The sequence below is a fragment of the Babylonia areolata genome, chromosome 4 (genome assembly GCF_041734735.1).
Source record: "Babylonia areolata isolate BAREFJ2019XMU chromosome 4, ASM4173473v1, whole genome shotgun sequence".
Lineage (NCBI taxonomy): Eukaryota > Metazoa > Mollusca > Gastropoda > Neogastropoda > Buccinidae > Babylonia > Babylonia areolata.
Window position 1 is genome coordinate 51,268,406 of NC_134879.1, and position 12,633 is coordinate 51,281,038.

Genomic DNA, 12,633 nt, shown 5'->3' on the forward strand with positions numbered 1-12,633 from the left:
CTCTTGGTCAGCCAGCTGACCTTCAGCGGGCACATCCCAGGCAACGAGACAAGGAGTTCAACGGCCCCCCCCCGGAAGACTGACCAGGAGACTGGACAATGTTACGAAGTATCCTTGAGTCCTGACATTGTTCAGTCCCATTGGAAACAGCGTGCTGTAACTGAGGTCTGTGTGTCATCTCATTACAATGTAACTGGGTCACATTCGTATAAATGCTTTGAATATTCAACATTAATATCTCCCTTTTCCTAAAAAAACAACAACAACAAAACAACCGTGTATTTGCATCCTCAACCCCTTTCTTTTTCACCCCTATATATCTTTTTTTCCCTTAGAAATGTTCCAAATCGTGCAGGTGATGTGAATGCTTACCCTGCTATGTCCTTGAAGAATTGAATAAAACAATTTATCTTAAAGCACACACGCGCACGCACGCGCACATGCACAAACACACACACACACACAAACATATGCACGCATGTACTGTACACACACACACACACACACACACACACACACACACAAACCAAAAACACACACCCCTCGCCCCACCCCAAAACCCCCTTCCCCCCACACCCCCATCCCCTCCCCCCCACACACAAAAACATACGTACACACACACACACACACACACACACACAAACACACACACACGCACACACACAGCACCTGACGGGGGCCCCACTGTGGAAAGACAGGAGAAAACCAAATGCAGCCAGGCATGCACTGACGCTCCAAGGTTCCATTATCCAATTTGTTTCCGCCCGCTCCCATCCCCTCTCCCATCCCCTCCCCTTCCGCTCCCATCCCCCCCTCCTCCCCACCCACCCCCGTAATGTGTCCACTCAGACACTGGATCCTTTGCTCAGTCAGTCCACCACACACAGCTTTTCTGCAGCTAGTATCATGTCCCTAATGTGGCCACAGGCCTTACTGACAAAAACAGTAAGTGGTGGGTGATACTCATAAACTGTACGTTTGTCCTGGCCACTGGGGTTGACGAAAACAGCAAGCGGTGGGTGTGATAGTCATATAAACTGTATGTTTGTCCTGGCCACTGGGGTTGACGAAAACGGCAAGCGGTGGGTTTGCTAGTCATATAAACTGAAAGTTTGTCCTGGCCACTGGGGTTGACGAAAACAGCAAGCGGTGGGTGTGATAGTCATATAAACTGAATGTTTGTCCTGGTCACTGGGGTTGACGAAAACAGCAAGCGGTGGGTGTGATAGTCATATAAACTGAATGTTTGTCCTGGTTACTGGGGTTGACGAAAACAGCAAGCGGTGGGTTTGCTAGTCATATAAACTGAATGTTTGTCCTGGCCACTGGGGTTGACGAAAACAGCAAGCGGTGGGTGTGATAGTCATAAACTCTACGTTCTTCCTTACAAGTCCGACACCTTTTTCGGTTCTGACACACAAAAACTCAAGATTGATTACTGACAGAACTCTGAGCAAACCATAAACAAACATAACTGTACATATCTAATGGAATTACAATAAATCGATTTGAATAAGTACAGGTCCTTTCATCCTAAAGGTAAACAAAAAATGTTATGGCGATTTATGTTTGTACGTTTCGTGTACTATCCCCCTTGACCCCCCCACCCCCACCCCCTCCCCACCAATATTCCTTGTGACCCCAATACACTTGGTAATAAGACATTGTCATTCTGTCCTATTCTTAGAACAAGCGCTTCGCTGAAGCATCAACAGGTCAATATTGAAAACACAACACGCTCTCTTCGTTATGGACAGAAAATCCACAAAGGACTTAAACGGCATAAGTACGGCAGGCCTATGCGGGGGAAAACAAAATGTGTTACGATTCAACACTGTCGCAACGGTTTGTTTGAATGGTTGTTTGTTTTAGTCTTGGCGTGTGTCAAATAAACTTAACCTTCAGGTTCTATTCTAGCATTCTATTTTATTCTGTTCTATCCTATCCTATCCAATCTAAGCCCAGCCTAGCCTAGCCTAGCGGTGAAGGCCCGCCTTCCCACAGGCTAGATAAGACCTACGTAAGTTAGCCGCCGCCGCCGCTGTTTATCTTGCGTGCACGTGGCATGCAGCCCCGGCACTAATTAGCCTAACCTGGGGCCTAATGACCAGCTCCCTCCATCACCAGCCCACGGCTATCAGCACACCGACAAAAAACAGGTGCAGGAAGCAAGGAGGCCTCTGCCCTCTCTCTCTCTGCTCTCAGGGATGGGCGACCGACGGCGGGTTGTACACTCTGAGATATATGTCCATGGCTGAGACATATGTCCATGGTTCTACACACCGAGATCTATACCCACGGTACAGATATATGTCCCATTTGAGATATATGTCCCTGGTTGTAAACACTGAGATATATGTCCATGGTTGAGATATATGTCCATGATTGAGATACATGTCTATGGTTGTACACACGGAGATATAGGTCTACTTTAAGACTGGACTCGGGCGTGTCGGACAAATCAATGACAAGCTACTGGACTGCTATAGTGCATCTGGCGGGATTAAGAGACAACATTCTGGACACACACTCACACACACACACACACACACACACACACACACGCGCACGCGCGCGCGCACACACACACACACACACATTCTGTTGAGATCCAACGAACAGTTCAGTAACCAGATACTGGACTGTGATAAAACATCTGACGAAATCAAGATACAACATTCTGGAGCACACACACACACACACACACACACACACACACACACACACACATTCTGTTGAGATCCAACGAACAGTTCAGTAACCAGATACTGGACTGTGATAAAACATCTGACGAAATCAAGATACAACATTCTGGAGCACACACACACACACACACACACACACACACACACACACACACACACACAAAATATGTTGAGATGCATCGGACAAACCAGTGAGCAGATACTGGACTGCGATAAAGCATCTGACGAGACTGATTCAGAGACAACAGTCTGGAGCACTGACTAAAAACAAAAACAATCTGTTCAGATCCATAGGACAAATAAGTGACAAGATACTAAACTGCGATTAAGCATTTGACGAGATTAATAGACAACATTCTGGAGCACACACACACACACACACACACACACACACACACACACACACACACACACACACACACACAAAGATCTGTTGAGATGCATCGGACAAACCAGTGATCGGAGCAGATACTGCATTGCGATAAAGCATCTGACGAGATTAAGAGTCTGGAGCACAACAAACAAACAAACCCAATCTGTTGAGATCCATTGGACAAATCAAGAGACAAGATGGATGGAATGCAAATGACACATCTGATGGAATTAGAGGCAACAGTCTGGAGCACAGAGGTGGGAAAAATCTGTCGAGATCCATCAGACAATTCACAGACAAGGTATTGGACTGCAACAAAGCTTTTGATGAGATTAAAGACAATATTCTGGAGCACGGAAAGAAAGAGAGAGAGAAAAACAACATCTGTTGAGATGGAGCAATCAGGGACAAGTTGCTGAAGAACAAAACAAAAGGTGTCTGATAGTTCAAACTGAAATGATTTTGACCACTTTTTTGTTTACTTGTGGTAGTGTTGTCCAATCCCGTCATGGCAACCCTTGCGATCAACTGTTCGTCACCCTCTAAACGGCCTTTCCCCCACCTTGCACTTGTGGGATACCACGTCCCACGTTAACACCTTTCACGCGGGACCTTTTCGGGTATGCCGGGACAGCAGTACTCCTATCTTAGGGACAGTTATGCCCAAAGCAGAAACACTGTACAGCTGATTATCCGAGCAACTTAACTAATTAAGCAGATACTCTTAACTCCAGATAATGTTGCCAACCCGGTCTGTTCCACTCTGCGCAGTTTATCATGAATGTTAAAAAAAGAAAAAAAAAACTATAACAGATATAAACTGCTTTGCCCAAAGGTATGTGTTTGATAAACAGACAACACAAGGACGAGACTTTTCTCGAGTCTTTTGCGTTCGCGGGCTGCAACTCGCACGTCCACTGGTATGCACGAGTCGGCTTTTACGTGTGTGACTATTTTACCCCGCATTGTTATTATAATCTTTTTATGTCTTATGTCTACTTTTAGAACGCTATTTCATGCCTATTTTATTCATATCCTTTAACTGATATTTTGTGTTGCACATGTATGGCTGTGATGATGTATGTATGATTTACTTTGTTACCTTTTAAAGGTTTCTGTTGTGTTGTTTTTATCTACTGTGATTATTTATTGTATACATGGGTTGCCATCTGAACATTTTATGTCTTTTATGTATACATGTTAAATGACTGTGATTTCAGTGTGTTGTTTATGTGTTTTACACCACAAATGAAATTCTCTTGTTGAGATAATAAAGTATTCTGCAATCTGTAATATGTAATGTACGCAGCCATTCTGCGTTTTTAGGGTGTGTGCATACTGGGTATGTTATTGTTTCCATAATCCACTGATTGTGGGTTATAGGGATTTTAAAGAGCGTATCTTTTATGTAGATACACACGAACGATGTTGGCACTGTAAGATCTGCATATCTGTTGACCTCGGCAATCGGAAAAAAAGAACTCCATCCTTCACGCCAGAAACCGAGATTCGAACCCAGGACCCTAAGACTGAAAGTTCATCGTTCAAACCATGAACGGAACACGAAAGGAAAATGTAGCCTAAAACACAACAAAAAGCACACGATTTATCTTAAAGGCAGTTGTGGCTGGTGGTAAAGAGTGCTGTGATAAAATCAATGTGTTTTATCTGCGTGTGCGTACGTGCGTGTAAATGCGTATGTACGTTCGTGTCTGAGTGAATAAATGCGAAGTAAAAAGCTAAACAAATGATGCTGTCGATGTGGGAAAAAGTAACCGATGATTCGGAAACCGAAGAACACACAAAGTAGCTTGTGCCTCCCAGTCCCCAACCGGAAACAATATTGTTTCATGGTCAGAAACCACCCCGAGGCTAAACAAGTCCTGAGTTACTCAAACCGCACACACGAAACAATGCAAACACATACCTTATCACCAATGCCAATAGTCACCTTCGGAGCGATCGATGGCTGCGCTCCTTGGAAAATACATACGGCAGTTGTCATTGTTTTCAGTAAGCAACTCTGAGAAGACAACGCAACTCGTCAGTTTGCTAATTCAATTCTGAACTTGATATACATATATATATATATATATATATATATAATCATATTTCAAACCTATCAAGTTCAGAATATATATATATATATATATATATATATAGAGAGAGAGAGAGAGAGAGAGAGAGAGATTACAGACAGACAGACCGAGCTAGCAAACTCTACTATAAGAGAGGGCGCGTATAAGAAATGGTAGATGATATAAACTCTCTCACTCTGAGTACAAAAGTATAAAATAAAATAAAATAAAATAAAATAAATAAAAACTTGAGAGACTGGAAAAAAGAGAGGAGATGTTAATGTCAAAACCCAAGCAAAGGCAGGAAAATAAATGCGGGAAAAGTTATACTGGACAAAATAAATGAATAAATAAATAAATATAAACGCTTGATGCTTGGGTTAAAATAAAAAAAGAAAGAAAAAAGACAGAATCAACACCAAGTCAAAGTTGTTGGGGTTTTTTTTTGGTTTTTTTTTTAATGAAAGAGTAGAAGAGTAGGCAGAGAACAAGTAGAGAATGAAGACAAAATTAAGGGAGGCAGAATAAGAAAAAAAAGAACAGGGAGAAGACGAATGAGATAGAAAAAGGCGAGGGGGGTGGAGTGGGGGTGGGAGGAAGAGCAGGGTGCGAGGAAGATGAAGACAAAAGAGGTGGAGGAGGTGGAGGAGGAGGAGGAGGAGGAAATTACAACAAAAGAATAACAAAATAAAATAAAGTAAAATAAACTAAAAATAAAAAAGAAGACGACGACGACAACGCAAAAATAGAGGAACAAGAAAAGTCACTTTCAAAGGGACGTCAGAGCGCGCGGACTGACTTGACCCCTATCCGGTTCACCACATCTGCCAGAGAGAAAAAATGGGGGGGAAAAAAAATGGGGGGGGGGGGGGGGGGGGGGGGCGAGGAAAAAGAATAAGAAAAAAAAATGGTGATGATGATGTCGATGACGAAGAAGAAGAAAAGAAAATGATGATGGTGATGATGATGACAATGATGAAGATGATGACGAAGAGGGAGAGCACAAAGAAGAAGAACAAGAAAACGATGATGATGATGATGATGAAGAAGAAGAGCACAAAGAAGAAGAAGCAGAAGAAGAAAAGAAAACGATGATGATGATGATGACGAAGAATAATAATAATAAATAATAATAATGGTATTTATATAGCGCTGGATCTTGTGCAGAGACAAATCAAAGCGCCTTCGCACCAGTCATTCACACGCATGCATAACTCTAAAACTGTAGAAACTAAAGACAAGGAAGGGCAGGCAAGGGAGGCTATTTTGGGAAGAGGTGGGTTTTAAGGCCAGACTTGAAAGAGCTGAGTGTGGAGACTTGACGAAGCGAAAAAGGAAGTTCATTCCAATCGCAAGGTCCAGAAACAGAGAAAGAACGGCGGCCAATAGTCGAGTGTTTGAATCTGGGTATGCGTAAACAGAGTGGATCCGAGGCCGATCGTAGTGAGCGAGATGGAGTGTAGAGGTGAAGGCAGCCGCAGAGATAGGAAGGGGCAGTTTTGTGAATGCATCTATAACATAGAGTGCTGATCTTGTACTTTATTCTGTGTGAGATAAAGAAGAAGAAGCAGAAGAAGAAAAGAAAATGATGATGATGATGACAATGATGAAGATGATGACGAAGAAGAAGAGCACAAAGAAGAAGAAGAAAAGAAAATGATGATGGTGATGATGATGACAATGATGAAGTTTCAGTTTCAGTTTCAGTAGCTCAAGGAGGCGTCACTGCGTTCGGGCAAATCCATATACGCTACACCACATCTGCCAAGCAGATGCCCGACCAGCAGCGTAACCCAACGCGCTTAGTCAAAGGGGAGTGGGCCGATCCTGGAGGTACTGCAATACCAGGCCAACCCGTGGCGAAGGTGGAGCAAGCCCCTGACACTTCGCCGAGGTTCAAAAATCAGTTCAATATCGTAGCCCCCGGGTAGGGGGCGTATCAGATATTAAGCTGATAAGAACAGATACTACACTTTGATCTTAGCCAAAAGGCCGAGAAGCGATAAATGATGAAGATGATGACAAAGAAGAAAAGCACAAAGAAGAAGAAGAAGAAAAGAAAATGATGATGGTGATGATGACGAAAATGATGACGATGATGACGAAGAGGAAGAGCACAAAGAAGGAGGAGGAGGAGGAGGGGCAAAAGAAGGAGGAGGGAACATCTACAATAAGTTACTGCCAGGGTAAGGATCACTGAACGTACTGAGATAGCTGGAGGAAGGAGGCCTGTTGTGTTCAGACCCACAGCTCACAGAGCCTGCCGCTGAGCTGTACACATTCATCGGTAAGTGGCCGCCATCATCACCTGCCCAATCCTTCACACTGAAGGTTTGGGGGGAGAGGAGGGGAGGGCGGAAAAGGAAACGAGAGCTGTTGCAGCATGCATTGTCGCCCCTGTATGGATTGTCCACGGCGACAACACGTGCAACCTCACTGCACACTGTCGCCCCTGTATGGATTGTCCACGGCGACAACACGTGCAACCACACTGCACACTGTCGCCCCTGTATGGATTGTCCACGGCGACAACACGTGCAACGTCACTGCACACTGTCGCCCCTGTATGGATTGTCCACGGCGACAACACGTGCAACCTCACTGCACACTGTCGCCCCTGTATGGATTGTCCACGGCGACAACACGTGCAACCTCACTGCACACTGTTGTCCCTGTATGGATTGTCCACGGCGACAACACGTGCAACCTCACTGCACAGTTGCCCCTGTATGGATTGTCCACGGCGACAACACGTGCAACCTCACTGCACACTGTCGCCCCTGTATGGATCGTCCACGGCGACAACACGTGCAACCTCACTGCACACTGTCGCCCCTGTATGGATCGTCCACGGCGACAACACGGATTGTCCACGGCGACAACACGTGCAACCTCACTGCACACTGTCGCCCCTCTGCACTGTTGTTCTTGTTGTTGCTGTGTGCGAGTGTTCGTGTGCGCACGCGCGTATGAGATTGCCGTGTGTTTGTATGTGTGAGTATGTGCGTGCGCGTGTATTTCGTATGTGTGTTGAGAGCAAAGTTGTGTTTACGTAAAAGGGGTGTGTGGTGGAGAGGTGGCGGTATAATATATGCGGGTGTATTTGGCGTGCGTGTGTGTGTGTGAGTGTGCATGTATGTTTACGTGTTTGTGCGTGCAGATGCGTGTGTGTGTGTGTGTGTGTGTGTGTGTGTTATCTGCGAGGGCACAGCCCTCCAACGACGCCACGCTGGGTCGTAAAAGTGATGTCACAACTTCCCACACTGTGGGTTCGGGATCTTGAGTGGATGGTAAAAGTAAAGGCTTCTGTCATTGTGTGTGTGTGTGAATGAGTGAGTGAGTGTGTGGCGTGGGTGGGGGGAAGCCTGTGTGTGTGTGTGTGTGTGTGTGTGTGTGTGTGTGTGTGTGTGTGTGTGTGTGTGTGAGTACGTGTGCGTGTGTGTTATCCTATATGCAAGGGCACAGCCGGAGCCCTACAACGACTCTACACTGAGTCGTAAAAGTTACGTCACTCCCTCCTCCCAACAGCACCAGTGCAGAGGGGCGACAATAATTATGTGCTGCAGTGAGGGCTGCACGCATTGTCGCCAGCGACTGACGGGTGCAATAGCCAAGTGGTTAAAGCGTTGGACTGTCAATCTGAGGGTCCCGGGTTCGAATCACGGTCACGGCGCCTGGTGGGTGAAGGGTGGAGATTTTTGCGATCTCCCAGGTCAACATATGTGCAGACTTGCTAGTGCCTGAACCCCCTTCGTGTGTATATGCAAGCAGAAGATCAAATACGCACGTTAAAGATCCTGTAATCCATGTCAGTGTTCGGTGGGTTATGGAAACAAGAACATACCCAGCATGCACACCCACGAAAACGGAGTATGGCTGCCTACATGGCGGGGTTAAAAACGGTCATACACGTAAAAGCCCACTCGTGTGCATACGAGTGAACGTGGGAGTTGCAGCCCACAAACGCAGAAGAAGAAGTAGAAGTCGCCAGCGACAATCCGTGCTGGGGCGACAAAACATTACGCAACAAGAGCAACAGAGACGGGACATGCAGTGCTTGAGGCGGCACGAGTAGTGAGAGCGAGAGAAAAGTGATGAGACGTGTAGTGAGAGAGAGAGAAAAGTGACGAGACGTGTAGTGAGAGAGAGAAAAGTGACGAGACGTGTAGTGAGTGAGAGAAAAGTCGCGAGACGTGCAGTGAGTGAGAGAAAAGTGACGGGACGTGTAGTGAGTGAGAGAAAAGTGACGAGACGTGTAGTGAGAGAGAAGAAAGTGACGAGACGTGTAGTGAGTGAGAGAAAAGTGACGAGACGTGTAGTGAGAGAGAGAAAAGTGACGAGACGTGTAGTGAGAGAGAAAAAAGTGACGAGACGTGTAGTGAGTGAGAGAAAAGTGACGAGACGTGTAGTGAGTGAGAGAAAAGTGACGAGACGTGTAGTGAGAGAGAGAAAAGTGACGAGACGTGTAGTGAGAGAGAGAAAAGTGACGAGACGTGTAGTGAGAGAGAGAAAAGTGACGAGACGTGTAGTGAGTGAGAGAAAAGTCGCGAGACGTGCAGTGAGTGAGAGAAAAGTGACGGGACGTGTAGTGAGTGAGAGAAAAGTGACGAGACGTGTAGTGAGAGAGAAGAAAGTGACGAGACGTGTAGTGAGTGAGAGAAAAGTGACGAGACGTGTAGTGAGAGAGAGAAAAGTGACGAGACGTGTAGTGAGAGAGAGAAAAGTGACGAGACGTGTAGTGAGTGAGAGAAAAGTGACGAGACGTGTAGTGAGTGAGAGAAAAGTGACGAGACGTGTAGTGAGAGAGAGAAAAGTGACGAGACGTGTAGTGAGTGAGAGAGAGAAAAGTGACGAGACGTGTAGTGAGAGAGAGAGAAAAGTGACGAGACGTGTAGTGAGAGAGAGAAAAGTGACGAGACGTGTAGTGAGTGAGAGAAAAGTGACGAGACGTGTAGTGAGAGAGAGAAAAGTGACGAGACGTGTAGTGAGAGAGAGAAAAGTGACGAGACGTGTAGTGAGAGAGAGAAAAGTGACGAGACGAGCAGTGAGAGAGAGAAAAGTGACGAGACGAGACGTGTAGTGAGAGAGGGAAAAGTGACGAGCGAGACGTGTAGTGAGTGAGAGAAAAGTGACGAGACGTGTAGTCAGTGAGAGAAAAGTGACGAGACGTGTAGTGAGAGAAAAGTGACGAGACGTGTAGTCAGTGAGAGAAAAGTGACGAGACGTGTAGTGAGAGAGAGAAAAGTGACGAGACGTGTAGTGAGTGAGAGAGAGAAAAGTGACGAGACGTGTAGTGAGAGAGAGAAAAGTGACGAGACGTTAGTCAGTGAGAGAAAAGTGACGAGACGTGTGGTGAGAGAGAGAAAAGTGACGAGACGTATAGTGAGAGAAAAGTGACGAGACGTGTGGTGAGAGAGAGAAAAGTGACGAGACGTGTGGTGAGAGAGAGAAAAGTGACGAGACGTGTAGTGAGTGAGAGAAAAGTGACGAGACGTGTAGTGAGAGAGAGAGAGAAAAACAACTCAGAGGAGAGGAGACAGGGAGAGAGGGGGAGAAACGCTGGGCGGGAGGGAAGGAAATTGATAGGAAGATAAGATTCCACTAAGAAAAAAAAGCCCCAAGAGGTGAAAATGTCATCTTTCTGCACAGATCAACAGATGGTGTGCTTTTTGAAGATGTGTGCAGCGTTTACCCTGGTAAATTAAAGGTCTTTTTTTTCGCGACATTATTTTGTGCAATCTGCCTTTGGACTGCGTTCTAATCTCCGGAGTTACTGACCTCTTCATCGTTTGCTATGGACTTCCATCATCAAACATGGAGAAAAAGAGACACACATACACACACGCACAGACACACACACGCAAGCACACACACACACGCACAGACACACACACACACACACGCAAGCACAGACACACACGAAGCACACACACACACACGCACACGCACACGCGCAAGCACACACACACACACACACACGCACGCACGCAAGCACACACACACACACACACACACACACACACACACACGAAACACCCTCTGTCGTCTACTCACTACACCACTAAGTGGCCCTGGCATCGAGTTGTGTTGCATGCGACGGACATCCGCTGGATTCTGAGACTGAGTGTATGACAAGAAAATGTGGAGAACGAGAGCATAATGGAGGAAGGAGTGAAGGGGGGCAGGAGGTGGGGGTCAGTGGGGGGGGGGGGGAGGGCAACAGGTTTGTGTCTGCCAGAGTGACGTGCAACGCGCATGAACTGATCGCCACTTTCAGTTGTTACAGTCATGGGTTTTGTTGTCTCAAGCTAAATAATTATTCTCTCTTGTCTTATCAAGCTCACCCATAATTGTTTTCTGTTTTAAATATGTATGTGTGTGTGTGTGTGTGTGTGTGTGTGTGTGTGTGTGTGTGTGTGTGTGTGTGTGTGTGTGTGTGCGTGCATATGCATGCATGTGTGTATATGTGTTAAAGTGTAGTCTTTAAACGCAGCCATTCATTTTTTCATTTGGAAGCACAGCTACAGTTTATTTGCAGATAGTTTATTTGTAGATACAATTTGTAGATAGTTTATTTGTAGCAAAGATACAGTTTATTTGTAGATACAGTATATTTGTAGTAAAGATACAGTTTATTTGTGAATACAGTTTATTTGTAGATACAATTTATTTGTAGATACAGTTTATATGCAGTAAAGATACAGTTTATTTGTAGGTACAGTTTGTATGTAGCAAAGATACAGCTAATTTTGTAGCAAAGATACAGTCTATTTGTATTTGATCCATTTTGTTTCTTCAGTCAGTCAGTCCATCAGCCAGTTGCTTAGGCTATCCACTTTCCTTCATCTGGCGAGCATGGCGAGCATGGTGAGCATGGCGAGCATGGTGAGCATGCCACCTTACTGGATGATATCGGGTCAAAGGTGATCACTGAGCTGTCATCCAACCTGATCCTGGGGTTCATCCAAGGTTTTAACAAATTCGAAGTGTAATGTCATCACTTATACATTCGTCCCTCTGTGTGGAAAGAAGGGGAAGGTAAGAGAAAAGAACAGTGACTGAACGGAGAGAAAGAAGGGTCTAAACCTTTTGAATAAGGTTCCAGACGTGTCAGGCAAAGACCCCCTGTGGTTCGTCACACGTTCACAGAGTCTATGGTAAAAGGGAGGAACACGTGAAGAGGAGAGATTAGGAACTCTTGATTCCCTGTCCCCAACGCAGCACCCGACACAAGTCACAGCAACCCCTTTTGTTCGTGTGCTTCAGACAGCACGATTAGTGCTCAATGATCTAAACCCACAAAGTAAACGGGATATTGAAAGCTGAAGTGAACGGGCGCAATAGCCGAGTGGTCAAAGCGTTGGACTTTCAATCTGAGGGTCCCGGGTTCGAATCTCGGTAACGGCGCCTGGTGGGTAAAGGATGGAGAATTTTTCGATCTCCCAGGTCAACATATGTGCAGACCTGCTAGTGCCTG

At 45.6% G+C, this 12,633-nt stretch overlaps 1 non-coding gene across 1 annotated transcript; it reads right to left on the bottom strand.

Annotated features, from left to right (window-relative positions):
• Positions 1-6,967: 6,967 nt before the first annotated feature.
• On the bottom strand, positions 6,968-7,160 carry LOC143281806 (U2 spliceosomal RNA). Its single transcript, XR_013055182.1, has one exon. It is a non-coding gene; the product is annotated as a U2 spliceosomal RNA (small nuclear RNA).
• Positions 7,161-12,633: the final 5,473 nt, after the last annotated feature.